Source organism: Ornithodoros turicata, chromosome 5, assembly GCF_037126465.1.
Source record: "Ornithodoros turicata isolate Travis chromosome 5, ASM3712646v1, whole genome shotgun sequence".
Taxonomy (NCBI): Eukaryota; Metazoa; Arthropoda; class Arachnida; order Ixodida; family Argasidae; genus Ornithodoros; species Ornithodoros turicata.
Genome location: NC_088205.1, coordinates 42,463,909 through 42,469,155, shown reverse-complemented (window position 1 = coordinate 42,469,155; position 5,247 = coordinate 42,463,909). Strand labels below are relative to the sequence as shown.

General features: G+C 48.3%; 1 long non-coding RNA gene across 1 annotated transcript; it reads right to left on the bottom strand.

Moving 5' to 3' along the window:
- Window positions 1-1,832: 1,832 nt before the first annotated feature.
- Window positions 1,833-2,610, bottom strand: LOC135395591 (uncharacterized). Its single transcript, XR_010423198.1, has 2 exons — window positions 2,534-2,610; window positions 1,833-1,919 (listed from the first exon to the last, which is right to left on the bottom strand). It is a non-coding gene; the product is annotated as an uncharacterized LOC135395591 (long non-coding RNA).
- Between the last annotated feature and the right edge of the window lie 2,637 nt (window positions 2,611-5,247).

The following is a 5,247-nucleotide window of genomic DNA, read 5'->3' as shown; positions in this document are numbered from 1 at the left end:
GTTTGTGAGAGTGGTCTCCCGACAACAGCGAGGTCACAGGATACAAGAAACTCAATTCTCCGTCCATCGCTACGTTCCCCACGGGAAGTGCACTCCTCCTTATCAGGAAATATATTGTCAAACACCAGATAGACCTCAGCGCGGCTGGTGACACCAACGCTGAATTCGTAAGAGCACGAATTACCTTCCGCAAGATGACCGTCGACGTTGTCTCTGCGTACATACACCCAAACGTGACCCTGGACGTCGCGGGATGCATTCGTCATCGGACTACGGAAGCAGTGCCCTGGCCGGCTGATCGTATGTGGGAACCTGAACGCCCACAATGTTGCATGGGGCAATAAGCACACAGATAAGAGGGGAAGAGAGATTATGCACGTGGCAGACGACTTGGCTCTCATTCTAGCAAACGACGCTTCGCCAACCTTCTTTCGCCCTCCGTGCACCTACAGTGCAATACACCTGTGTCTATACTCAGCAGACCTGAAGCTATCCTGTCGAACGAAGACCGATAAAAGTCATCACGATAAGGAAGTCGAACCCCCCCCCCCCCCCACCACCACCACCACCAGACCTCAAGATGCTCAACCGCCGGTCCGGATCTCGCACACACCTCGTCAAGTACCGTCGCATCAACGCCGTCATCAGAAGGTACATAACCTTCATCCCTCGGCGCCAGTGGGCACTGTTCTGCGCAACATTGAACCCCCGCACCCCAATGTCACTCGTCTATCAGACGGTCGATACTCTGACTGGAAGGGCAAGGGAAAACCAATACCCTTTCAGTCACACGCCGGTTAGCTGAAGCTCACTTTGGGAGAGGCAGCGGAAGCGTTTGCCGATGGTCCAGTCAAGCCACAACCTCCAGCTATGAATGGCACTCATCTCGTACACGGCGACGACATCCTCGACAAGCCCTTCACGTGGACGGAGTTGAAATCTGCCTTTCAAAGGTGCCCCCGTTGCTGCGCCAGGACTGAACAAGATAACGTACCAAGCCCTGAGAAACCTGGGGAACATAGCCCCCCCCCCCCGAAAGACGTCTTCTAAAATACCTGAACAAGATATGGGAAGCAGGTAGAGTCTCGTCATCATGGAAGCACGCCGTTGTACCGGTACTGAAACATGGGAGATCTAGGCAGAATCTGTCGTCCTACAGACCGGTCTCCCTCACTTCATGTGCGGCTAAGCTGATGAAGCGTTTGATACAGGCCCGCCTCCATTGGTTTCTAGAGTTCAGAAGAATCCTCCCGGATTGCATGACAGGCTTTAGAAGGGCACTGTTGATACTGTTGATAGTTGGGGTAGTTTGTAACGTGACATTGTAGATATACAGGGTGTCCTACACTGTAAAAAAATTCACCGTAAAAAAATGCAATAAATGCATAATGCATAATAAAAATAAATAAATGCATAAATGGCAAATGCAAGGAAGGTTGGCTGCCAAACATTGGCAGTTTTTTTTACGGCGGCCCAGTATAAGTTGTGCCCGTGAAAAATACTGCATTGGCCAGCAGTTTTAACAGGCACACGCCGTGTAGCATTACTGTGCTGTGGTCGTTAAAAAAACTGTCTTGGCCAGTAATTTTAACTGGCATATGCCGTGTACCCTTATCATGCTGCGCCCATCCCTGGAGCCCCCGTTTTTTTTTTCTACATATAGTCGTAGCAATGAGAGCAGTTTAATTAATGACCGTGCGTAACACATTGTGATGTTTGTCACATTGGGAATTATTTTCTATGTACATAGTGATGAAAATGCGCCAATCACCTCTGGCATCAAAACCCAGCAAAGAGAAAGGAAACTGTTACAGGGAGCAGGGCAATTGACATGCAGTTATACTCGACGTTTATTTTTTCAAAGGAAGAACATTCGAAGGAACCATGTGCACCCATCAGTCAGCTCTGGCATCAAAACACTGCAAAGAGAAATACTCACCGTTTTATTTTTTCGAAGGAAGAACATACGAAGGTGCACTCAAAACGCGGAGACGGCACGGAACTACTTTTGCAGCGTTCGTAAGGACATCTGATCATGACCCTCTCGTATGTGCTGCTTCATATGTGACGCTATCTCTAAATTCGTAGTGAACTGACGCGAGCACGAATGGACGTGACATACTTTCGTGGTTTCGGAGAGCAAATCGAATCGGAGACGCGACCGTCCTGATATTCTTGTAACGTTCCAAAATGTGACATCTGAGTGTTGCATAGTTCGCCGCCGTGTACACACATAATGCATGACAGCACGGTATTCTGCTCGCTTCATGTACATGTCTATAGTGGTCAACGCAGCCCATCAGAGTGTTAAAAACACGAGGGCACCTTCCGCAACGATACATTACAATAAGAGCGCCTTGATCACCCTACGAGCCAGGACGCATGACACACGGAGATCTGAAACTAGGAAGACGCTTCACAGCAAACGCGAGCCACGATTTACTGGCGTCCCATAAGTTCAACAAAAACAAGGCATACGGTGCACCGCGTTCAAATCGCAAAGACCAGGATGTGCGAACAGAAATGTGCTTACCTGGCTACGTGCATTCACGAGATTCACAACGACCATTTCGTCCTCCTTCCTCAACAATCGTCCGCGCACGATGTTCGGCGTCCGGCGGTTGTGAATGACGGCAATGACCCGTACTTGGCTTGGCCTTGCCTCGGCATTGAAGTTTTTGGCCGGCGCATGATGACGGCGCCACCGTTTTACGTAGTTTTCGCAGTATTTGTGATTACGGTAACACGCCGTCGTGAGATACTATAGGGACCGTGCGGCAGCTAAAGGGGGCGCGCTGCTCCGTCGCGACAGCGCCGCCAGTGGCGGTCTTGGAAGTATCCGACGTGATACCACGCCGCCCGTTCTATGCATTCTCAAATGGAACCGTAGCTTGCGTGGCGACCGCCGTAATTAGAAGGGCTAATTTTCGAAGTGCAAATAATGTGGAACCTTTCTGGGGCGCGAACGAAGAGAATGGAGACAAACTGCACAGAAGCAACCACCGTATTTATAATGTATCTAACAGTGCGTAAGCAGAACAGACACTCACTTCTGTCTGGAACACCTGCAAGTGATACGTCGAGAGGATGGTTATTTGACGACTCACAAAATCCTGGCTTGCTAGTGAAGGCTATATACGTGTATTTCTCTGATTCCAGCCACTTGTAATATGTTTTTGACTGAGCCTTGTATTCATTTCGTCCTCTTTGCACACACATAGCTTCGTCACTGAAATCTACATCGTGCGTCCGTTTTATTTATACAAGTAAACACATGAGGTGACGACTTATTGTCTAAACTAGTACTGCAGTTTTTCCAGTATCTTCAGATACAATAACGCTAAAGAGATCCTTAAAAAAGAAATTATATGAGTTTTTGCTTCGCCTACCGCCGTACGCTTGCGGTACGAGAGCTGTGAAATGGTTAGTGCGTAAATACTAAAACTAAACCTTTTGGACAACATAGAACTTCCGTTCTCACTGTGAGACTCGTCAACCAGATTACCGGGAGCAATATCGGCTCTGGGCACTGGCGATGAAACACCTCAATCAGTATCACGATCCAGCGGCGTTTCACCGTCACGAAAGTGGCAACTGTAAATCATTGATCATTTTGCCGGTCCTCATTCAGTTTCATTGAAACTAGAACAAAAGAAATAGAATATGTTGTGCACACCTCATGCAATGGCCGAACGCGCGTCACAAACGCTATTCGCTGCCAGTCTAGTGCTCTCGGTGGTATTGGAAGCATAGGAAAACGACGACGAAGTATCGCGAAGAGAAGACGTATACAGGGTGTGTGCAGAAAAACATGACCCGCATTTTTACATGTAACTCGTTGTCTGCTTAGCCGAGGAACTTCCGGTGGCGCACGACGGCGTATTTATGCGTGCGAAAGCTACAAAAAAATCCTGGAAGCCATACTCAATGTAAAAAAATAAACAAAGCGCGAAAACATGGGCTTCCATGCATTAGAATAGGGCGGTCATGACACTGCATGGTAGTGTATTTCGGTCTCATAAGAGTTATGTGCAGGCACCGCTAGGGGCACTGCCGATTCGCATCCATGTGGGACATCGTTTCGATTTATGCACCGATAGCTCCCCTAGCGGTACTTGAACACAACTCTCCTACGTGCACCATGTTGCCCTTTCACATACACCCTGTTGCCCACCATGTTGTCCTATTCTGATGCACGGAAGCCAACGTTTTCGTTGTTCCGTTTATTTTTTAAGCTGGGTATGGCTTCCACAATTTTTCTACAGATTTCGCACGCATAAATGCGCCATCGTGCGCCACCGGAAGTTCGTTAGTTAGGTAGGCAACAAGCTATGTGCCTAAATGCGGGTCATGTTTTTCTGCACACACCCTGTACTTTGCATCCTGCTTCTCTTTGGTATCTTACTAGATCTATCCGTTGTAATCGGGGCCTCTTAAGGCCTTAGCACTGTATTTTTCAGTGCTACGTGCTGCATTTATGCGACAGGAAGCCTTGAATATGGACATTTCCATGACCCAACCAATTACACCAGGACGTGTGTCACAGCCCGCTATGGAAGACCACCGAGTTCAAACCAGCGAGTTGAGAAGAATAGTATTAGATTTGGCAACGGACGGACAACCCACAGCGAATGGAAGTAAGTGCCTCCATGCTAAACGACCGCGCACGGACTCTGATAACGACAATCTCATAAACGACAATGATAGTCGATGCAGCAACACTGAAAACGTCGAACACAACGACGAGAACAGTAACATGGAAGATGACGAAGGTTTCATTACCGTCGTTCACAAAAAGAACCGGAAATCAGGAATCCCTGTCATACTCCGTCCCGTGAAACCTGAAGAGTCTATCCTGCGCGCCAACCCTAACACGGTTGCCAGAGAAGTAATGACGGCAACTCAAGAACGGATCAAGAACCACAGAATTGCATCTGACGGCAGTATAGTAATTACCGTGGCCACCCTGCCCGCAGCGAAAGCCCTACTAGCTTTAACAAGCCTAGCAAACATTGCAGTGACTACGCGAGTGCCGGATTCTTACGCAAGAAATGTGGGCAGGATAACTGGCCTCAGAACACGGTATACTGATGCACAGCTGTTGGAATTCCTCCGTCCAGCAGGTGCCGTTGAAGTCCGCAGACAGCAGTTTTTCCGCACCAATGAAGATGGCACCACAAAAGCGACAGATTCAGACAGTGTGATAATCACTTTTAAGTCAGATATCAAGATGCCAGAGCATATCGA